The following is a 25,345-nucleotide window of genomic DNA, read 5'->3' as shown; positions in this document are numbered from 1 at the left end:
TCTGACCTCCACACCTTCTGTGCATTATCCCACCTAGCGTCCGCTAGTGTCTTTTCTACCTTTCTTATCCTGGTCTCGAACTTCTTTTGCTGTTGCTGTCTAGCCATTAGTTCCCAAATCGCTAGAGCCTCAAACTGTGCTGGCCTTGGAGGTACCTTCATGTCGTACATCGCGAATCTCAAATTCTCTAGGATCCTTATATTGAATGTCCCATGGATCGGGAACGCTACGCTCCCATGTCTCTCTGTCAGCTTGTGCCATTGCTTTAGCCAAAGGCACGGAGCTACCCCCCTTTCCTCCATTACAATGTAAGCTGGTGTACCTTCGGGTGGCGTCTCCTCTCCTACGCTCGCTTTAATGTAAGACTCCCCCTTCATCGCACTCTTTAATGCTTTAAAAAATTTCATTTTCTCGTCTTTTATTTCACAAAGTTTGTAATCAATAAGTGACTTCAATTCCCGGAATACTCTTCGCTTGCATTTCCCCTTCCAATCGAGCCCCACGGACTGCGTCCAATCCGTGCGCGGCCCTTCTCTGCAACCAACCTATCCCAGCGCGGCTCCTAGTGACGTCACACTCACACACACTGCGGCTGACAAAGCCTCGCGGCTTGTCCTCCTTCACTCCGCTCCTCACGTAACAACTTCTGGCATGTATCGCGAGCAACCAAATAATAATAAAACAGATCTGTCGGTTTACTACAGGAAGGGTAACACAATCGCTTCAGGACCTTAGGGATTTTTCACTAGCCTCGGCAGTTATTCCATCTTTCTCGGTCCCCACTTTCGCAAGCAAATCCTGACCCGCAGACTCTGCTCTCAACTTGTCAATGATCTATTCTAGTGCACTTAGAATTTGTCAAAGCCCGAAGTCGAAGTTTTCTTTCACTCCCTTAACACACGTACCGACTCGTTGACCACGCCCGGTCAACCTATTAAACCGACCAGACCACAACATAAAACAAGTGTCTCATACACTTTTCAACATACTCCGGAGTCTCTTGACCTCGCAGGGCCCGTCTCAACAACAACAACCACGTGGACCTTTTTCTGCACAAAGCGCCACATGCACATGAAGTTCGACGACTTCCCTACTCTCACACTCGGAGTCGCACCTCCGCTATTCTCTAAAATCCTCGCAACCTTTTCAAACAATCTGCGGCAATAAGCTGTGCAAGCGCAAAACCCTGACTTCACTCATACCGTCACTAGTACCGCCAACGCCGATTTCACACCTCCATTCTCTCCATTCGCAAGCTCCGAGATCCCAGGAAAGTCGCGGGGGACTTAGGGCATCATCATTCTCTCAATCTGTTTTACCCAAGAAAATCTAATTCAACACCATATACGGGCGAAACCTTCAATTCAACACCATATACCTCTTGAGTGGGGTCCCAAAGGGCTAAACCGTTACCTCTCGAGTGGGGGTCCCAAAGGGCGAAACCGTCCTCTGCTACCTTCTACTGATAGAGCGTTCCGACCTAATAAATTACCTGTATTTGGACGCTCTTGGGTCGATGAATCTTTCGACCAAGTGGGGCTCTCTTCACCCGAGATTAGTCAATTTAATCTAATCAATAATCAATAACGAACATAAGCAATGCCCTGATCAACATAACACTTCACAATTAATCCAGAAAACATTTCGGCGAACCATGACCTTTCGGCCATGAATAACCACACCAGTTCATTCAAAGTTAATGAATTTATTTCCCTATATTAACAAAGCTAGCACGATATAAATGTGTCTCAACACCAAATGATATATGTAAATGAACATTAATAGCTGTCCATAACGGCGAAAAAGATGCAATCTATGCAGCATTTGAATAACAATGCATTCGATAATAGCAACGCAAACCACTAAAACTATAATCTGTAATGGGCTAATTGCATACATTAGTCAGCATAACAAGGTCTCAAATTGCATCGTGCAACAAATGAATCCTCATCTAACCTCAAATTAGCATCTGCATGTGGGACTTCATGCAAAAACAATTTAGCAACATTGATTTGGAAAACTCCTAACTAGGGCTCTTATCAAAAATCAGCAGTTGGTTACCTAAAAAGAAACACAATGCAATTGTACATATTCCTTTCATATTTACCAAATTCAATCAGCATTCAAGGAATGGTTAATGGCTAATGGCTAATGGCTGCTTTCTTCTTGTGCACCAGGTTTAAATAAACAACAGTTCAAATCCAGTAGGGTCTTCCATTGGAGGGTTCATAGGTTGTCTTCAAATTGTCCAATCAAAAACAACAATTCACAAGCTTCTACCTAGGCATACATTATCCTTGGAGTAGGGAACATAAGTTGCAACATATTTTACCAATTAACTCACTTTCAGAGCTTCCATTGTCTGCACCTGCAGATTGACCTTGGAGCAAAGAAGAAGATGCCAGGCTGGCACGAAACCTTAAAGATAAGCATGTGAACCGATCTCACTGGAAAAGTACAGCTTCAAGCAAGAATACACGTTTTATTAGCACATTAGAAAAACACGAGCATCTAAACCGTGAGACAAGGCAACTAGGCCGAAGCCTCCACTAAAGTTATGCTAAGTTAAAACATTTCAAACAAGCAAATCATGGCACACGTTTACGGTTATGTCAGATTAGTACAATTCTAATACATCACGTTATATAAAGCACGCTTATAAATGTTGGCGAACTACTCTGAGGGCACATTTGTCCCCGTACAATCTTTATTAGTTCGGTTAAATTCACACTTGATTATTGCGGCACTACGTTTATGCGCTAATAAATGTAAAACCTTCGTTTCTGCGTCATCAGGGTATAGGGCACTTTTAGGTCCTGTGTCAGCATCACTGATCTCTTTGTGCTTGCAGTGGTCTACCCAGTAGGAAAAGTGAGCCTCTACCCCGATGGGGAGGCCAGCAGAGTTTCACAGGGCCTCCGCACCTCTTTCCAGCTAGGAGGAAGCTGGCATCACTCAGCCCTATCCAGCAGAGTCCACGTGAGTCTGTGTCAAAGAAGGTATTCAACATGCTGGATTTGATCTTCAGCTTATATGTGCACGCCTTGACAACTGGGCAACAGCCCACTGTCTGTCAAATTCTGTTCTCCCTTTCCAGAGAAGCTTTAAGGAAGGGCAACCTTTGCAATCTTCCCAGAAAGCATTGGGGTGGTTACACTGGAGTTCAAGAATGCTCGGAGGTGGTTGGTCCTAAATAACTTTCAGTGACCTGTATAGGCAGGAATGCTTGTGTATCATCCTCAAACACTTCCTGCACATGAAGGAACAGGAAAGGAGGACATGGGGAAAGAGCTGTTCTTGTTTTTTGTGGGCAGTAGTCACCCACCCTTTTGCAGCCACCGTTCAGACACAATCATCTAGGGGTAAAGCAGAGACGAATGCTCTGCTAGTAATCACAATGTATTTTTGGTGCCCACACATTCTGAAGTTGGTTAGTATATTTGAAAACTGATGCACACAATATTCCCATCATTTCCACTCATGATAAATATGCATATATGGCCACTCATTTATCCAAGGCCAGTCGACTTTTTAAAAGAGAAGGCCCACACGCATTGCCTCTGAATGCATTTCATGCACCTTAAAATCTAACGTACTGCCACCAGCCAGTACCTGTGCGGAGCACGCTGAGGGGAAAGAACCAACGTAGGATCTCTCTAATCTCAGGTCACACCAAGAGTGCTTGATTCCACTTTTTCTTACTGTGTCCTCTTCCTAGTTTGACTACTAAATTGATTTCCTCATCCAACTTAAGTTATGTTGCATAAACTATAATGTTTAATACAGTATATTGATATAATTATCAAGCTATCTCATTTTCTATTGTATAGCTTCTCCAAAAAACGCTCTGAAAATGTGATGTACGTCAAAGCAATGAGACCCCGTGCCAAACTGTGCTAGAGTATAAGAACTCTGAAAGATTGAGAATGCATAGGTTGCTTTAAAAAAACGAATGGAGCTGATTTAGAGTTTGGTGGGCGGAGGTAAGACTGTTGGTTAGGTGGATCACTTTACTCCCACTATACTAAGGGTCCTATTCCCGCCAAATTTAGAGTTGTCCATTACCCTACAGACATCTTTTAAAACTTGGCAGGAAATGCTGTTACACCAGTTCCTGTTAATGTTGTAAAGGTTTGACAGACAGCTCTGTCAAACTTTACGCTCGAGCATCAAACTTTTCCAACTCTTTAGTTTTTCCAAAAGCAATCGCAAAGAAGGAGTTTGTTTTTGGAAAATGTGAAACAAATGCTCTCACACCATGGAAATGGTCTCCCATTGTGTGTGTGGTCATTCTTTTTTTTTTTTACTGTCCCTGAACCCTAGGTTTTACCAGACAGTGACATAAAAACACACCATTTAACACTATCCACTCGAAATTGGGCGGACAGTGTTATATGTGAACCGTCTGGCCGTCGGAGTAGTGTGTCTGCGACAGAGGTGGAGCAGGCCACATGCTGAACGTGTGAATATGCAGGGCATTGACCAGTGCTTAATTTGTTCTTGGTGTTTCCGGTGCGGAGCACCGGCACTTATTTTTGCAGGCCGGCGCTTATTTTTCTGCCTCATGCATTTACTGCGAGCAAAAGGCCCAAATGGGAAAGATGGAGGAAGAGAAAAACGAAAAAGCGTCATAATTGGAGAAAGCAGAAAGCTGCAAGAGTGTTGGGAAGGGACAGAGAGTGCCTTTAAATGGATTGAGGAGGCCCGAGATTGCTTCAGAATCACTCTGCATCCGTATTCCGTGTTCGCACATTTAATTGCAGCAGCGCGCTTTTAATAGGGGGGCTTTGAGCACCGGCACCTTTTTATTTACAAATTGAGCACTGGCATTGACATGCCTAGATACAGGATTGTAGAAGAAACCCTTCTGTGGGTCCAGAAGATTAGTTTTCACGTTGTGGTTTTCTGCAAGACTGTTCGGTAAGACGTTTTTCTGGCGTGCTGCAGTTATGTTGTTCAGGAAGAAGAAATAAAATATCGTAATGCAATGCTCTGAGTGACCTTAGTTAATGATCATCTGCACCCAATACGCTAAGACTTGAGTTAGAATAACAGAACCACCTAAGGTACAGTAGTCATGAGTATTCTGGGCCAGGATCGCTTCTGGCTCTAGTCTCAGCATCTTTGTTGGGGGTGCAGAGTCACCTGGTGGATAGCTTGCATTTCAATACTGACGCCCTGCTTGAATGTACGGCACTGTAAAAGCACAAATATTATTACTTTATAATTTTCCCTCTGACCTGCCAACTGTACTGCAGCAAACTACTTCCCAACTACCAGGAAGCCATTACATTTCATAATACCCGGCCAGGTTCTCCTTCCAAAATATGACCGGCAATGAAATGTTCCACTCCAGAAACAGAATGGGACATTTGTTTCACCTTCTAAAATGATAGATTATTAACCATAATTTCACAAATGTTTGCAGAAAAGAAATGCTCATGAATCGTTTTGACAGGAAAAATACCATATCATTGAAATATTTGCAGAATGTGCCTACGTTGGACTCCAGTTTTTGTTCAATCGTTCTGGTTGCAATTATTAATTGAAGCATCATTTTCCATAAATGTTCATACAAGGGAGTGCCTGAAGTCGACGTAGGTCAGGTTAGTACGGATCCAAGTTAGATTGTTAGGAATACCAATACCTGTGAAAATGATTTCCATTTAGTGACTCCAACGGCCCCAAACAAGATTCAAAAGCAGCGGCCTGAGTTTAGTACTGCTCGTTTTCTTATAGAGAGCCTTCAGAAAAGCCGTAAGGGCTTTTTCACCCCTTTGTGGCCCCTTCGTTAGCCTTATTACAATACCCCGAGCCAGATTGGGTCCCACTATTGGCTGAAAGAACTTTGGAAGAAATTGGAAAGAATGAAGTTTGTGGTTCTTTTTGGACATGACAAGAATCCCCTTTGTTTACACTTCGGTTATTGGTGCCCCTGATCCCTTCATGAAGTGCTGTTGTTTCTCACTGTGGGAAGATGGATGAAGGAGTCCCTGGGCAACCTAACAAAAATAAGCATCCAGGTCTGACACATAGCATTGGTGGGTTTGATCCCTGTTGCCCCCATCATCGTGACGTCCCAGCCTGCACCCGACATAGAACGGGATCTCCTTTATTCCACAAAGTTCCTGGTCCATCACTGCTGCTCCACAACTGTATCAAGTGGTTCCTCTCCTCTGGTATAGAAAGGAGCAGCTCACAACCTGTTGTAACGGGTCCCTGCCTACGCGTCACCTCCACTTTCCATGGGGCTTGGGAGCAACACAGTTCTCCTTCAGGCAGTTACCATCTTGAATTCCACAGTGAAGGATTTGGATTGTTTCACCCAGTGGAAATCTTTCAGGGCAGACACCACCTCAGCTCACAAGACAATCATTTATTCAAGTCACGGGTGCCTTTTTTCCATCTACATATTGAAAAGCAGCCTCTAATCTTTTCTTGGTGTAATTCACCCACATGATATATAAGGGAGAGCTCTTCTCTGCCTGGTAGGCTATGTAAGAACTGATCTCAAGGAGTGGCTGCTTAAATATATCAAGCATAAATATGAGGATAGTAAATATTGGACTCCCACATTGGGGTCGAATTATACATTCAGTTTTATGCAAAACAATCATGGATAAAACCTACCTTGAGGCTGCTTCCCAATTACTGAAAAAATATCATTTTTTTCTTATAGCAGAACTAATACATTCGTGTGTGTTTATGCTGTGGTTGTGAAAGTAAATGTGGCCCAATACCCCTTGCTATTTAGAGCACATTTGTTAATAAACAAGCACTCGCACATTTATTACTACAGTGAAAGGTGAACTGAGGTACAGCAAACTGGACATGAGAAAAACACTTTTTACCGTCTCACAGATTACCTGTACCACTTAATTTACACAGGGAAACAACTCTTCGAATAGTCGAGGATCCACTTCAGGGTGACCTTACCACACCAATTTAACCCCTTCCATCCTGATTTTGGTTAAATATACTTTATTGAAACACATCCACATGAATACTGCATGTCATATGATTTTCCCCTGTTAATTCCCAAATAAAGGTCTGCTCTCCGATATAGAAAACATTGCCAAATGTAATTAGACCACATTTGGCAAAAAGATAGAACTTTAGTCAAAAAATGTGTTTTTTGTCATTTGATGTAAATTCATTCAGCCGTTTTTCAATAATTTTGCCTCTAAGAAGGTGCTTGTCAACAATGGTAAAAAGGTAGAGATATCTAGAATGTCTGTGTCCAGCTATAGTTTGATTGGACCATTCAATGTGAATGGGTTGTTGCTGATTGGCTGGCTACAACATGGAGAATATTTTGTGGCAGTCATTACAAGACTCAGGGATCACATAAAGGGCAAGGTAGGCACATACAGGCCAGGATCATATGTTGTACTGTCTTTCACGTGCATATATCGATTGCTGCATTTCCATGCACATTAAGAAGTAAGAAAATAATATTTACACATTTTTATTCGGAGAAAGACTGCATAAAAACCCTTTGTTTTAGCCACGCCTGAGATAAACACTATGGGAGACACTCTGAAAAAAGACAACAGCATCATATACCAGTGAACATGGATGTCTGACAACCCGAGTTGTGTATTTCTTTTAGGCTATTCGGAAGAAAGCCATGCAGGGGCTTGGGTATATTTCTACAGTCCGGCAGCAAACACAGTGAAAGATTCTGCTAGCTTGTTTGCAAAGTGTTGGATATATTTCTTCCAGTCAATTTCAAATTAATTGTTGTTGCAAATGTGCCATTTATTATCACTAGAACTAAGCTGTAGGTCAGGGGTCTCTAACTAGTAGCTCATGAGCTACTAGTGGCTCTTGAACTACCCATAAGTAGCTCTCCTGTGTGTAGCCCAGCCGACAAAAACTGAAAAGTTTATATTTAAAGCAAACATATAAACTTGTCTGACGTGGTCAGCATTAAAATTATAATAATATTCATAGCTCTAGATGATTTTCATCAATATAAGTAGCTTTTACTGAAAAAAAAGGTTGAGAAACTCTGCTGTAGGTTAATGTATAATTAAGATTTGTAACTACATCGCTGATGTGTTCATTGGCTACTCAGGACCATGTGTGTGGTCCGACTAAAGAAGTCTTCATAGTGCCCTGTGACAAAGCCTATGGTTAGGCCATATACACCTGTGTCAATTTTCCCAGCTTTGTAGGACCACGGACTATAGGTTCAAGGGGCAACAGATAAGGGGAAATCTACCGGGTGTGGGTGGAATGGGTAAGGGGTTGAGGGCAAAATTCAGTTTGAACCTGCATTCCCGCTTATGAAAGGACGCCTAACCATTTAACCACACCCAACTGGAATGCAGCTTGGCTGCAATCAGTCTTTATCCTTTGGCTAAACAACAACTGCAAGATCAGTAAATAATTGAAAAAACACAGTATTGACAAGTGGATCCTTCTCCTTGGGTCTCCTTCATTTGTGGGGAATCTCCTAAGCAAAGAAGTGAAAATGCCTTACAGTTTTGATATGAGCAGCCGTAAAAGTAATTATGGCTCTGATAGAGCGTTCCGTCCTAATAAATTACCTGTATTTTGGACGCTCTTGGGTCGATGAATCTTTTGACCAAGTGGGGCTCTCTTCACCCGAGATTAGTCAATTTAATCAAATCAATAATCAATAACGAACATAAGCAATGCCCTGATCAACATAACACTTCACAATTAATCCAGAAAACATTTCGGCGAACCATGACCTTCCGGCCATGAATAACCACACCAGTTTATTCAAAGTTAATGAATTTATTTCCCTATATTAACAAAGCTAGCACAATATAAATGTGTCTCAACACCAAATGATATATGTAAATGAACATTAATAGCTGTCCATAACGGCGGAAAAGATGCAATCTATGCAGCATTTGAATAACAATGCATTCGATGATAGCAACGCAAACCACTAAAACTATAATCTGTAATGGGCTAATTGCATACATTAGTCAGCATAACAAGGTCTCAAATTGCATCGTGCGACAAATGAATCCTCATCTAACCTCAAATTAGCATCTGCATGTGGGATTTCATGCAAAAACAATTTAGCAACATTGATTTGGAAAACTCCTAACTAGGGCTCTTGTCCAAAATCAGCAGTTGGTTACCTAAAAAGAAACACAATGCAATTGTACATTTTCCTTTCATATTTACCAAATTCAATCAGCATTCAAGGAAGTCTTCGTCTCACAGGTACCGGTTTCGATCAGCATGGGACGGGGCAAAGGGGCAGGGTGGACGGGGCAATTGCCTCACAGCGGCAAGATAAAAGGACAAAACTACTACTTTATGCTAAGGGGCAAATTGAAGTTAAAGTCTCTAGGGCGAGAATTACTTAAAGTCTCTTTCTCTCGATTAGAGAAAGCATCAAAGTCTCATTCAAAATGGCGTCGAACATCAATTGGCATCGTAGAAGATGGCAAAATGACGAGGTCGGCAAGATGGGCCATAATGGCTGCAATGTGCAATAATGTCTAATGTCCTCAATGGGTGCAATGGGTAGTGGCGCGCCTTTCTTCTTGTGCACCAGGTTTAAATAAACAACAGTTCAAATCCAGTAGGGTCTTCCATTGGAGGGTTCATAGGTTGGCTTCAAATTGTCCAATCAAAAACAACAATTCACAAGCTTCTACCTAGGCATACATTATCCTTGGAGTCGGGAACGTAAGTTGCAACATATTTTACCAATTAACTCACTTTCAGAGCTTCCATTGTCTGCACCTGCAGATTGACCTTGGAGCAAAGAAGAAGATGCCAGGCTGGCACGAAACCTTAAAGATAAGCATGTGAACCGATCTCACTGGAAAAGTACAGCTTCAAGCAAGAATACACGTTTTATTAGCACATTAGAAAAACACGAGCATCTAAGCCGTGAGACAAGGCAACTAGGCCGAAGCCTCCACTAAAGTTATGCTAAGTTTAAACATTTCAAACAAGCAAATCATGGCACACGTTTACGGTTATGTCAGATTAGTACAATTCTAATACATCACGTTATATAAAGCACGCTTATAAATGTTGGCGAACTACTCTGAGGGCACATTTGTCCCCGTACAATCTTTATTAGTTCGGTTAAAGTCACACTTGATTTTTGCGGCACTACGTTTATGCGCTAATAAATGTAAAACCTTCGTTTCTGCGTCATCAGCTCCATGCAGCCAGTGCAGCAGTCACAGGCATGGGGCTAGGACATCTTCTGGCAGCTTTGGGCAGGAGCAAGGTAAACATTTGGCAGCACACTTCTTCGGGAGAGAGCTGCCAACTGCACCCATAATATTTACAGTTGGAAAGGTGCATGCTAAAGGAACGCCTGTGGTTGAGAAGGAGCACAAGCAAATAGCTGTCTGCTGTGACCTTCCTCTCAGGACCTTCTGGGCAGTGTCAGGCGGTTCTTGTGCACCACAGATAATGCCTGACAAGGAGGGCAGCCTCACAGCCTCGAAGCTACGACAAAAGGTTTCTCTGACCAACAGATGCCATGGTCAACTCAGAGAACTCCTCCCTCCTCCTTGAAAAGCCACAGACCTCTTACTCTAGTGCTTACTGCTCGTCATCTATCCACTTGTTCCCTCTAAACTGTTGCATGCTGAGGATAATTTTGCAAACTTTCCTGATGATGACATAAAAAGAGCAGCATGTTCCTCAAGTGATTCACAGAAGGTGCACTGCATGTCCCTCATCTCAGAAGCTCATTTATGTCATTTTGGGTCCATTTTTCTAGCACTCACTTGTAGCTTTGTGTCAAGCTCTGGGGCTTTATCTGGAGTATTTTGTCGAACTCTGTGCCCCTAATATCAAGCTTTTCATCCTGTTCTTGACCCTTCTCTGGTTCATGAGAAAGAATGTGAGCAGTTGTGGTGGCTTCATTTACGTGTGTTGGGCATATTGTTTCTGATTCTGGGAACCTCGCATGAAGCCTCCAACTATAAGGGCATTCTAAATTGTATTTCATTTTTGTACTGAGCGTTAAACATTGTTTGGTCAGAATATTGACTATTGTAGGAGGTGAAGATTCGTATATAGAGGTATGTGTAGATTTCCTGTACATAAGTCCACATCAGCGGCTGCTCCTATGCTCAAGGAGAGGAGCGCCCCCCCATTGTTTTATGCAGTGAAGGAAAGGGAAAAATAAAATGTTAATAACGCAACATTATCATTTTATTTTTCCTTGGGAGCACGGTTAGGGTGGGTCGGGGCTGGGCTGGTGAAGGGCTATGTGCACATAAGTGCACATGACGCTTTGGCCAGCCGTGTTGGTCTGGCCAAACGAACATGCTCAATTTGCATTTCTCCACCTGGTAAAGGGCCCTACTCCCTGTCTGAGCGCTGAAGCAGGACGCTCAGACCTATCACGATGCTGCTGTCATGCTATTGACAGCAGCGTTGTGATTGGGGGAGAAGTCTGGAAGCATGTTTGCTTCCGGTAGTCAGAGGAGGAAGGAAAGATGGAACTGTCTCTCCCAACATAAAAGGGACATTTTTTAAAATTGTATTTTGTTTTTTTAATAACCCTCCACCCTGCCCCCCCCCCCCCCCCCCCCCCACTGTTGACAAGTGGCTGCCACCGGTCCACATATGGGCAATATTTATCTTCCACTCACCTGAATCTGGGGTTAGGAATAATAGATCTATACTTACTTATGCATATTCATTCATCAACAACATTATGGTAGTTGATATTTTGGATATTCCGGCAGGACGACATGTCATCACTCGATATTGTGACATGCACCCTTCTGTGTAGTTCTCTCTGATTTATGAAAGCCTACTGTCCTTTACTGGAGGCCTAGTCTGGATTATTGTTTCTAGGTCTGAATGAGTCATTTGCAGTACTTTGTACAGTTCTGATGCTCTGATCTGGAGTGTCATGTCCAATTCTAGTAGCCTTATTTTAAGCATTCCGTCTGTTTCCGTGCCTTCTCTTAAGCTTTGTTTTACGTTCTAGAAGTCTTACTTAGAGCATTTAGTCCAGTTCGGGTAATTCATCCATGTTGGTGTGCCGTAATCTGAATGCACCATATTGTCCATTTCTGTGGGCAAAATGTCTCGTTCTGAGGTGCCAATGTACAGAGTTCTTGAGATCTGACCAAGAGCCTTTGAGTCCAGTTCTGGAGACCACAATTGCTGTCACTGACCTACACCACAGGGCATAATAGGAACGTACCAAGTGTGTTAATAATCAACTTGTCATATATGATCATTAACCAATGGTATTGTTTGAGTGCCATCCAGATATCTATTGGGAGCAGACTGACACATGAAGACAACTTTCTGGCATGTACCAGTAACAATCTCGCAGGAGTTGAATTTCTGGGCGGGTACTTTGGTGAGCTGTTGACTAACACAGTAACTGTGAAAGCATTTTACCTCCAGGCACAGTGTTTGAAGCTGTGTTGTTTAATATGCCATTATATTTACGACAGGCATAGTTTTCTGCTTTTGCCCAATGTCTCAAACACCGTTGCTCCTGCAGCATAAGCAATTGTATGCTACATATCTAGTCTTCTTCTAGTTTTTTTCTCTAGGAATAAGCCATGCTTACTCGAGAAAAAACAACTTTGTGACTCAAGTCAGCGAGTTAAGCATGTCTACTTCTGAGAAATGAGACCGTCACGTCTAAACCTAGGGTATTTCACAGTACTCACAGAGAGATCTTTGTGAATCAGGCTTGGAAATCCAGGAACAAGACACACCATGACAGGATTAAGGTACATCTACTCACAGGCAAGCTTTGTAAAATGGCCTAACTCATAAAGATGCACCCATGCCCTGGTATATCCAGTGCAGGTCTGTCTGGAAAAATAACCTGAGCAGTTGGTGTTCTAAAGTACCATTAATGCAAGACCCTGTCTAGTCAATGTAGCCTTGCTTCCTCTCTGCTCTTCAGAGAGCCCATGCTTTGAGCTCGGAACCCACAGCAAGCACAGATGTCTTGTTTCACTAAGGTAAACTTACACTTTTGTGCAAAATTAATATTTTTTCTTGGTATTCTCAAGCTATTATTTCAATTTTACTAATAGTAATTTTACGACTGCAGAGACTCTGTACTCGGGGGAGACTCTGCACCCAAATAGATCTGCCTGTTCTATCTTTTTTATGTGCGGAGTACCACAGAATCTCCGCAGTCGTAAATTACTACTATTAGTAAAATTCAACTTGTATTTTGAGAATACCAAAAAAAAATAAGCATTTGCAATGCAATGGGCCTTGCGTTTGCTCGAGTTAGAGCTATTAGCGCTGCAAATTCCTAACTGTTCTTTTCTTACCACATAAATTGAAAATGAAAAGTAAAACAGTTGACATAAGCGAGCCGATTCAAAGTGCTATAGCGGCCATGAGCGGGAAGGAGAGACACAAAAGGAAAAAGAAGTTCGCTCGCAAAAGTATCAGCAAAAGTGCAATTTATCCATGTAACAGGGGCAGTCTGCAAGGCGGTTACAAAACTGCCCCAAGGAGGGACAAACGTAAAGCATTTACCAATGAGAACAAAGGATTTTTGAAAGGCAAGCCCATGAAAGAGTGATAGTGATGGGCGTGGTTAAAAGCAGTGCTTAATTTGTAAATAAAAAGGTGCTGGTGCTAAAAGCTCTCCTCTGCTGCAATTAAAAGTGCGAGCACATAATACTGAGGCAGAGTAATCCGGAAGGCAACTCGGGCCTCTTCAATCCATTAACAGCCACTCCCCACCCCTTCAGCTCTCTCTTGCAGCTTCCTGCTTTTCCCCTTTCTGACGCTTCTTTTTTTTTCTCTTCTTCCATCTTTCCCATGTGTCTTTTGCTCAAAGTAAATGCTTGAGGCAGAAAACTAAGCGCCGGCCCTCAGAACTAAGTGCCGGTGCTCAGCACCGGAAACAACAAGCACACATTAAGCACTGGTTAAAAGCCCACAGATAGATTACAACAGGCCAAAGCGCTTGCGTGCTCGACCTAAAAAAAATACCAAATACAGACTAAAGTGTAAACTTACTACCTTTGTGAATCAGGCTTAAAGACGACATCACTTGTGCGACTTGGTAAAACGTACAGCTGGTATAACTTTTGTGTCTGATTTTAACATATTTTCTGGCCCTACTTCAGGGAATCAAAAGAAGAACTAAGATTGCATACTGTTTGCATCCTCAAACAGGTTCGTTTCAGCAATGGCATGTGAAATGGCTGCCACAAGTGCCCAAAGTGGGGATCACTCTGGATTGATTCTGAGAAGGAATAGGTACTGCTGAAGAGGATGCAAAGGAGTGGGACTGTATTTGAGTATATATGTTCTTATATGTACTCGCACGCTGCATTTACTAGTTGCACCCAAAAAGCAATAGTAGGGTGTAATTATTGACTGCGATGATTGTAGTGTGCAGATGTGATGTGTGTTATAATACCATACTGGATATTTGTATATCACTGTGTCCAAATTCCTTAGCTTTTTGGCACATGTAGGATTTGTTATTATACCATACCATAACACAACATCACATGCAGGTTTTCCTATACTGTGCAGCTAAAACAGGATCACACCACTTCAATCAAAGTGATCAAAAGCTAATGCCTGCTTGCTTTGTTATTCCTTGGTAATGTTTAAAGAATTTAATGGAAGTTTGTTTTATTTTATATCATGGACTTCCAGGTGCTCATTGTGGGTGTAGTTCCCTCAACTCCACTTACCCCACACAGGAAACCTGATAACATTGGTAAAGCATTGCAAATATGATAGCAAACTTAAAGTATGTGGAAAACTTCGTGGTACTCTTTACCGTGAAGCTGAAGTAAGGCTAAATCAGAGCCAGACGGATCCCGAGAGCTATTTTAAGGCTCTGCGGTATTTCAGAAATTATTTGTTTAACAAAAGATTGTGCCTCCCTTCATGTTCAGAGTCACGACCAAGCTAGGTGTTTTTTTTTTCCAAAGCCATTTTAATGAGGATTTATAGGAACAGAAAAATTCAGCCAGGGTGTGTATCAGAAAGGAGCAAAGTCTTGGTGAGGTATCAAATATGCATTTGATTACCATTATATAATTTGAGGATGTACATACAAAAGCAGTGGTTAGGTGTGGTCGATATTGTGTGAAATAAATGAGTCAAGGAATTCTGATATCTGTGCTGAAGATAGGTATTTTTAACATTTTGTAGCCTAATACCTACGGTGGCACAAAACCACAAAAATCTACATAGTTAAAATAACACATCAGTCCCGGTTCCTGGTGCTTGGCAAAGCAGAATCAATAGATGCATGCAAAGAACAGCCAAGAATTTGCTGGTTCAATGATCTATTTAGCAGCATTGCGATTGACACGAGGGAACATTCAATAATGGGCACTTCAAAATTGGCAATCCACGTGCTTATTCTTAAAGTGCACTTGAATAAATGTTGTAATGAACGTCATTATATCTTCCTTGCGGGGTGACTGTTTTTAAAATTTACCCAGGAGACGTACAGGTGGGTAGGCGTTGATGCTTCCTGTTTTCCAAACGTCTGTTTTCACCAATTTGGATCCTTTCTTTTAGCTCCTGGTTTACATTATATGTTCGGCACTGAGATAGAGTAGAAATTCTTCAGATTTCAGTTCAATAATCTTTTTTTTTCCCCAAACCAAATGCCGAGGTGCTCCGATGCATCCAATGAGTGCATCGGGGCACCAGTCTGCATGGCAGAGTGCAGAGGGAACCTTTGCCATTTGTTGCGCAGCATGGCAGCGAAATGAATGCCTCATCCCACATACTGTCAGTAGTTTTTTTTTGTCTGAATATTAGAAGGAGGTCTTCAAAGTCAAAGCACCTTGCCACCAGACTCATCACCCCATCATGGGAAATATGGAGATCCTGATGAAGCAGAAAATGAAGGTTTTACATTTATTAACGCGTAAACGTAGTGTGAAATAATCATGTGTGACTTTAACCGAACTAATAAAGATTGTACGGGGACAAAATGTGCCCTCAGAGTAGTTTGCCAACATTTATAAGCGTGCTTTATATAACGTGATGTATTAGAATTGCACTAATCCGACATAATTATAAACGTGTGCTATGATTTGCTTGTTTGAAATGTTCTAGCTTAGCATAACTTTAGTGCAGGCTTCGGCCTAGTTGCCTGGTCTCACGGTTTAAATGCTCGTATTTTTCCAATGTGCTAATAAACGTGTATTTTGCTTGAAGCTGTACTTTTCCACTGAGATCGTTCACATGCTTATCTTAAGGTTTCGTGCCAGCCTGGCATATTTTCTCTTTACTCCAAGGTCGATCTGCAGGTGCGGACAATGGAAGCTCTGAAAGTGAGTTAATTGGTATAAAATGTTGCAACTTGCGTACCCATCTCCAAGGATAATGTATGCTTAAGTAAAAGCTTGAGAACTGTCGTTTTTGATTGGACAATTTGAAGCTAACCTATGAACCCTCCAATGGAAGACCCTACTGGATTTGAACTGTTGGATATAAAAACCAGGTGCACGAGAAGAAGGTAGCGATTGCGCTATTATCCGCCATTACCAGCTCGATACCCGCCATTTTGCAGGACATTGCAGCTATTATGGCCCACTTTGCTGCGACGCCATTTGAGAGACTTTGATGCTTTCTCTAATCGAGAGAAAGAGACTTTAATGATTCTTGCCGTAGAGACTTTAACTTTGATCCCTTGCATGAAGTAGTAGTTTTACCTTGCCGCCGTAAGGCAATTGCCCCGTCCACCTTGCCCCTTTGCCCCGCCCCATGCTGATCGAGAAACGGTACCTGTGAGACGAAGACTTCCTTGATTGCTGATCGTAATTGGTAAATATGAAAGGAAATTGTAAAATTGCATTGTGTTTCCTTTAGGTAACCAACTGCTGATTTTGATAAGAGCCCTAGTTAGGAGTTTTCTAAATTAATGTTGCTAAATTGTTTTTGCATGAAGTCCCACATGCCGATGCTAATTTGAGGTTAGACGAGGATTCCATATGTCGCACGATGCAATTTGAGATCTTGTTATGCTGACTAAATGTATGCAATTAGTTCACTACAGATTATCGTATTAGTGATTTGCATTGCTATTATCGAATGCCTTGTGATTCAAATGCTACATAGATTGCACCTGTTTCGCCGCTATGGACAGCTATTAATGTTCATTTATGTTTATCATTTGGTGTTGAGACACATCTATATTGTGCTAGCTTTGTTAATATAGGGAAATAAAATTCACTAACTTTGAATAAACTGGTGTGGTTATTCTTGACTGAAAGGTCAGGGTTCGCCAAAATGTATTCTGGATTAATTGTCAAGTGTTATGTTGATCAAGGTATTGCTTATGTTCGTTATTAATTATTGATTTAAGAGGAAATTGATCGATATAGAGTACAGAGAGTCCCACATAGTCAAAAGATTCATCGGCCTAAAGAGCGTCCGAACACAGGTAAAATTATTAGTACGGACCGCTCTATCAGTAGATGGTAGCAGAGGACGGTTTCGTCTTTTGGGACCCTGTACTCTTAAAGTACATGGTGTTGAATTAACGGTTACGCATTTTGAGACCCCACTCGAGAAGTTGAATTAGATTTTTCCTTGGATAAAATAGATTGACAGAATGATGATGGGCTAGGTCCACCGCGACTTTCCCGGGATCTCGGAGCTTGCGAATGGAGAGAATGGAGGTGTGGATTCGGCGTTGGCGGTACTAGTGATGGTATGAGTGAAGTTAGGGTTTTGCGCTTGCACAGCTTATTGCCGCAGGGTGTGTGAAAAGGTTGCGAGGATTTTTCTTTTAGAAGATAGTGGAGGTGCGACTCCGAGTGTAGAAGTAGAGAAGTCGTCGAACTTCATAGAAATAGCGGAGGTGCGACTCCGAGTGTGAGAGTTTGGAAGTCGTCGAACTTCATGTGCATGTGGCGCTTTGTGCATAAAAAGGTCCACGTGGTTGTTGTTGTTGAGACGGGCCCTGCGAGGTCAAGAGACTCCGGAGTATGTTGTTTTATGTTGTGGTCTGGGCGGTTTAGTAGGTTGATCGGGCGTGGTCAACGAGTCGGTACGTGTGTAAGGGAGTGAAAGAAACTTCGACTTCGGGCTTTGACAAGATTCTAAGTGCACTAGAACAGATCATTGACAAGTTGAGAGTAGGTCTGCGGGTCAGATTTGCTTGCGAACGTGGGGACCGAGAAAGACGGAATAACTGCCGAGGCTAGTGAAAAGTCCAAAAGGTCCTGAAGCGATTGTGTTACCCTTCCTGTAGTAAACCGACAGATCTGTTTTAGTTTTTGGTAGCTCGCGATACATGCAAGAAGTTGTTACGAGAGGAGCTGAGTGAAGGAAGACTAGCCGCGAGGCTTTGTCAGCCGCAGTGTGTGTGAGTGTGACGTCACTAGGAGCCGCGCTGGGATAGGTTGGTTGCAGAGAAGGGTCGCGCACGGATTGGACGCAGTCCGTGGGACTCGATTGGAAGGGGAAAGGCAAGCGAAGAGTATTCCGGGAATTAAAGTCACCTTTTGATTACAAACTTTGTGAAATAAAAGACGAGAAAATGAAATTCTTTAAAGCATTCAGGAGTGCGATGAAGGGGGAGTCTTACATTAAAGCGAACGTAGGAGAAGAGACGCCACCCGAAGGCACACCAGCTTACATTGTAATGGAAGAGAAGGGGGTAGCTCTGTGTCTTTGGCTAAAGCAATGGCACAAACTGACAGAGAAACATGGGAGCGTAGCGTTCCCGATACATGGGACATTCAATATAAGGATTCTAGAGAATTTGAGATTCACGATGTACGACATGAAGGTGCCTCCAAGGCCAGCACAGTTTGAGGCTCTAGCGATTTGGGAACTAATGGCCAGACAGCAACAGCAGAAGGAGTTTGAGACCAGGATGAGAAAGGTAGAAAAGACACTAGCGGATGCTAGGTGGGACAATGCACAGAAGGTGTGGAGGTCAGATGTATTGCAGGGGATAAAATTGTTTCCCGCAATTACTAAGGAAGAAGGGGAGGCAGGTAAGAAAGCTACCTGTAAGACAGACAGGAAGTGTTCCAAGGATAGAGAGGACGAGGAAAAGTTGAGAAGAGAAGAGGAGTTAGAGGATGAGGAGTTAATAATGCAATTGCTGAACGACCGTCCACCACCTTATGCGGAGAATGGACAAGGTCCAAGTACCAGTTCTGCCCCTCTGGCACCGGCACAGAACAGTGAAACTCAGAGTTCAGGAGCATCATCGGGGTCTAAGGACCCGAGTTTATTGTTCACCCCGCAGACACCGCAGGTTAGGAGAATATATCCAGATGTGCCCATGTTGAAATCAGCAGAAAATTATCAGCCGCAGATGCCAGGGTACTACAGCAGTGACCACAGTGGAGGAATGATTCTAGAACAAACCGTAAGGGGAGTACAGAATGGTCACAACCAGACATTGGCACAAGCTGAATCAACTCAGTTTTTGATGCCCCAAAAGCAGATGCAGGGTGGAAACGCACATGCTCAAATGACGGGGAGTCAGATGGGTATGCCGGCAATGATGACCCATGGTGTGGGCATGAACATGCCTCAGAACATGGGAAATGGACAAAACCCAGATGCGATATCACTACCCATTACTGTAGGTCCACCGGTACCTTTGTATAGTCAGCCTAACTTAGGTATGAGCGGTCAGGGCTCAATGCTGCAGAATGGGACCGAAAGGAGGTGCATAGAAAACACTCCAGGGATAACTCCGATAGCGGCTCAGCCAAATGGATCTGGGTCCTTGATGGAGTTTAGTCCCATGTGTGCTCAGTCAACACTGGTGAGGTCGAGCCCCCCCCTGATAATACCTCTAACATCGAACACTGAAAAGTTGCCGCAACCATCAATGGCAGTCGATGTGAACGCTACACTGATGGGGGTGAATGCGCAACAGCTGACACAGTGGTTCAACAGTTTGAATTCCACACAGGGCTCAGCCAGTGGGAAAGGAGAAGATTATCTGAATAGGATGAGGTTAAACATGGAAGCACAAGAATTAGTGGAAGGGACTATGGGTGTGAATAGGTTAGAGTCCTACTCGGAAGAAGAGTTGAGGTATCTATGTCCAAAGATTACGAAGGAAGTGAACAAGGTACATAAAAGCTTGCAGGAAATAGCCGACAAAAACGGGGTTGACATAGACAAGACAAAACACTTGAGCAGAAGCTACAGGTTGGATTTTGGGGCCACAGATTTTGAACACATGAGGTCAGCAGGCATGAAGGCGCACCTTAGAGAATTGCTGCAGAGTGCACAAGTGTGGAGGTGTTTAGACAAGTGGGAAAGCAGGTGGGTAAAGAGAAAGGAAAAGAGGAGGGACAGTGCTACAGAGCATAATGAGAAAAGACCACAAAGCAGCGAGACAGTAACCATGTTACCAATGAGCGAGACTGCAGGGGGAATATTAATACATGTACCATGGCACAGAAGCGATATTCAGTCTTTTACGGTCGATTTTCCCAAACTGAGAGAGAAACCGATCGAATGTTATCAACAGACTGACAGGTTTGTGAAGCTTGCAAAATGTCTCTGGGAAGACCTGAATACTCTCTTTGAGATTGTGGTTCCGGCAGATTTGTGGGAGGATTGCAAAAGAGCTGTAGGTTGGCCGACAAGTGAACCAGAGAGAGACAGGGAGACGGGTGCACCATTACCTATGGTGATGAGCTTGTACTATAAGGTGATTGAGCATTTGAAAACGAAGGTTGCCGCGAAAAATGTGGATTGGCAGAAGATTGATCGAACTGCCCAAGAGGCTAAAGAATCGATTCATAGTTACTATGAGAGGTTGTTGAAGGCGTTTAAGAACTACAGTGGCACGGAAACAATAGAGGCGAAGGACATGCTTCATTTTGTGTTTAGATTTGTGGAAGGGCTGAGGCCAGAGATAAGTCAGATGATAAAGTCGCATTTGATTTGCTGGCAGTCTAAACCGATTGACGAAGTCTTGAATTATGCGAAATACTGTAGCGACGAAATTGAAGTGAAACAGAAAAGGTTGAAAGAGAAGGTGATGATGATGCAGCTTAAGGCAGCTCAGACAGGTTTGCAAGGTCTGCAAGGGTTGCAAGGGTTCCAACAGCAGGTACCGCAACCGCAGCCGCAGTTACAGGGAAACACGGCGTTTCAGCCACAGGCCAGAGGCAGAGGCAGAGGAGGTTTTGTGAATAATGGTCCAGATTTGAGCACTGTTGTGACGGGTGTGCAGGCAATGAAGAAGGTGATGCCGTGTCATGCGTGCGGAATCGTAGGTCATTGGAAACGCGAGTGCCCGATGGTGGTGCAGGAAGGTGCAGGTGCAGGTGTAGGTGTTGGTCAGCAAAACAATGATGTCAATGCATTTCAGACAATGAGGGGACCGAAAATGAGAGGTCCAAACCCAAATTTTCAGACCATAAATCAGTTGCAGGGATTACAACCTATGCAGCCGCAGCAGATGCAGATGCCCCGTATGCAGATGACGCAAATGCAGCCAATGCAACAGCAGTTACCTGTGGTACCTAATCAGCAAATGCAAATACCTTTGGCACCAATGAGTCAGCAGCAAGTGATGGTTCCTCCACAGGTCTCGGGTCAGGTAATGAGTACAAATGGCACCGTGCAACAGTTCCCACTACACAGTGAGAGTGGAATAAACAATGTATGGGAGAGTGAAAGCTCAGAAGAAGAAGGAGATTGTGTGCTTGCAGCATCCTTGGAAGTTGATCAAAAGGGTCCGTACGTAGAGGGAAGAGTAATGGGTCATCGTGTCTCATTCTTGGTTGACACGGGAGCCACACGTTCAACTGTTAAGAGCAGTGAAGTACCAAATTTGCCACTCTCAGGGAGTACAGTTCAAGTGGTGGGAGTAGCAAACAGGCACCTGACAAACCCAATAACAGATCCGGTACCAGTCAGCATTGGTAACTATCAAGGGTTACACAAATTTGTGGTATGTGACTCAAGCCCGATAGCACTGTTAGGGAGAGACCTGTTGTGCAAATTGGGTTGTTCGATCATGTGTTCGAACGAAGGAATAACAATACAGACGAGCAGTGATGGGGAAGAAGAGGACAATGTAGAGGGGGATGAGATGGAAACTGTAGATGAAGAGTATCCTCTGATTTGTCTTTTCCCGATGATAACTGAAGAAGATATTCCAGCCGAATTACGGGAAACAGTCGGAAGGGAAGTGTGGGATATGACAGGGAAAGAGGTGGGATTGATGAAAGGAGTGGAACCAGTGAAAGTGACTGTAAAGCCCAATGCAATCCTTCCCCAGACCCCACAATACCACATGGCACAAGACACCCTCATGAAAGTTGCCCAACTTATTGACGAATTTGTAAAACAGGGAGTACTGAAAGAAGTGTTAAGCAGTCCATGTAATTCACCAATAATGGGACTAATAAAGCCGAGTGGAAAGGTCCGACTTGTGCAGGACTTGAGGAAAATAAACGACATCATAGTCAAATGCTGCCCAGTAGTACCGAATCCAGCTGTGATAATGTTCCAGGTCCCTTGCGATGCCGAGTGGTTCTCAGTCATCGATTTGTCACAAGCGTTCTTCTCGGTGCCTCTTCATGAGGACAGCCAATTTCTCTTTTGTTTCAAATTCTTAGACAGAGTGTACAGTTGGTGTCGAATTCCTCAAGGGTTTTCTGAGTCACCGTCAATCTTCAATCAGATTCTAAAGAAAGATTTGGAAGCATTAGAATTGCCATTCGAGTCAACCCTAGTACAGTACATTGATGACTTACTGGTTGCATCAAAGACAGAAAGTGGCTGCACAGCCGATACCATTGCTCTGTTGAATCATTTGGGAAGGAATGGACATAAGGTGTCTCCTTCCAAATTGCAGTTCTGTCAGAAGAAAGTGAAATACTTGGGTCACCAGATAGAGAAAGGGTCACGGAGAATAATGAAGGAAAGAATAACAAGCGTACTTCAAATGAGTCCACCAAAGACAAGGAGGGAGGTGAGGAAGTTTTTGGGAATGGTGGGTTATTGTCGCCAGTGGATTCCCAACTTCTCAACTCTAGCAAAGCCTTTACTGAAATTGACCCAGAAGGATGCCTTGGATCAAATTGAGCTGAAAGGAGTTGAGATGGATGCTTTTGTTGAACTGAAAGAATGCATGTGTAGGGCTCCAGCTTTAGGTATGCCTGACTACACAAAGCCTTTCACATGGTTTTGTCATGAACGTGATGCATGTTCCCTGTCTGTCTTGACTCAAGCCCATGGTGGCGTAAACAGACCAGTAGCGTATTTTTCAGCTACTTTGGATCCGGTCGCAGAAGCACTCCCAGGGTGTTTGCGCGCCGTAGCAGCAGTTGGTATCAGCCTCACTCAGAGTGAAGGAATAGTGATGGGACACCCAGTAACAGTCATGGTCCCTCACTCAGTTGAGATACTTTTGACCCGCTCCCGAACGCAACACATGACCGGAGCGAGACTTACAAGATATGAAACGATAATTCTGGGCTCACCGAATGTGCAGCTGAAAAGGTGCACTACGTTGAATCCAGCAACCTTGCTCCCTGGAGAAAATGCCGAAATTGAGAACGCTGAAGACGTCGAGCATGACTGCCTTCAGGTGACAGAATTTTGCACAAAACCTCGACCGGACATTAAGGACACTAAGCTTGATGAAAATGACCAAATTCTTTTTGTTGATGGTTCATGTCTAAGAGACGGGATGGGGATTTTGAAAGCAGGATATGCTGTATGTACTGTAACAGGGGTCTTGGAAGCGGGATGGCTTCAAGGAGTCTATTCTGCACAAGTAGCAGAACTTGTAGCCCTTACCAGAGCATGTCAACTGTCTGCATTGATGAAAGTCACCATTTACACTGATAGTCAATACGGGTTTGGGATTGTGCATGACTTTGGACAACTATGGTCACAGAGAGGTTTCCTGACTTCTTCAGGATCCCCAGTGAAGAACGGGGAGAGGATAAGGGAATTGTTACACGCCATTCAAGTGCCAGCCGAAGTTGCAGTGGTAAAGTGCAGTGCTCACACGAAAGGACAGGACTATGTTTCTCTGGGAAATGCATATGCGGATCAAGTCGCGAGATTTTGTGCCTTGAACTGTATATTACTCAGGGACGAATGGAATTCAATAAGTGAGCCAGAACTCGAACCAGCTGAAGCATTTGCCTTGAAGGTCGTAGATACAATAGATGAATTAAAAGCATTACAAAATAATGTCAGGGAGGATGAAAGAGATTCCTGGATTAAATCACAATGTATAAAAAGACCAGACGAGTTATGGGTTTCAAATGAGGGAAAACTTGTTTTGCCAAACAGTCTTTTATCACAGCTTGCGCGGTTCTATCATGGGCAAGCTCACCTAGGGAGAGATGCCATGATAAGATTGTTCAAAACTGATTGGTTTAACCCCAGATTTCGTCAAGCTGCAGAAGCAGTTTGCCATCGATGTGTCACTTGCCAGCAGATGAACCCAGGAAAGGGAACAGTTGTGAACGCGAGCCACATTGGTAGGGCAAGCGGGCCTTTTAGTCGTATGCAGATGAACTTCATTGAGATGCCTGTGCATGGAGGTCTGAAATATGTGTTGGTGATTGTGTGCATTTTTAGTCACTGGATTGAGGCATACCCCACACGTAGAAATGACAGCCTTACAGTTGCAAAGCTATTGCTGAGAGAGTTAATACCACGTTTCGGATTCCCGATCTCTTTAGAATCAGATAGGGGAAGTCACTTCAATAACGAGGTGATAAAGTTACTTTGCGAAGCGCTGAACATTGAGCAAAAACTGCATTGTAGCTATCGCCCTGAAGCATCAGGATTGGTGGAGCAGATGAATGGTACACTGAAATCAAGAATGGCGAAAATATGTGCATCGACAAATTTGAAATGGCCTGACGCATTGCCCTTGGCGCTAATGTCAATGAGAAACACCCCTGATAGAAAGACTGGATTGTCTCCGCACGAAATTCTCATGGGCAGGGCTATGAGACTTCCTGCAGTTCCCGCAAACGCGCTTTTGAATATTACAGATGATATGGTGTTAGACTACTGCAAGGGTCTGGCTGACGTGGTTCGCTCTTTCTCTCACCAGGTGGAAGCAACCACCTTACCACCGATCCAAGGTCCAGGACACGCACTGAAAGCAGGTGACTGGGTCGTGGTAAAGAAGCACGTGAGGAAGTCGTGTCTGGAACCCCGTTGGAAAGGCCCTTTCCAAGTGATCCTGACGACAACTACCGCTGTGAAGTGTGCGGGGGTTCCCAACTGGATTCACGCCAGTCACACAAAGAAGGTGTTGTGTCCCACAGATGAGGAAGTTGAAGCGCTGAAACTGCCAGTGCCTGATAAAACAGTGCTGAGTGCTGAGACAGAGCAAAACCGAACTGAAAGCGAACAGGCAGAAACGGGAGAG

The sequence above is a fragment of the Pleurodeles waltl genome, chromosome 1_1, assembly GCF_031143425.1.
Source record: "Pleurodeles waltl isolate 20211129_DDA chromosome 1_1, aPleWal1.hap1.20221129, whole genome shotgun sequence".
NCBI classification, from domain to species: Eukaryota; Metazoa; Chordata; class Amphibia; order Caudata; family Salamandridae; genus Pleurodeles; species Pleurodeles waltl.
This window is presented reverse-complemented; position numbering follows the sequence as displayed.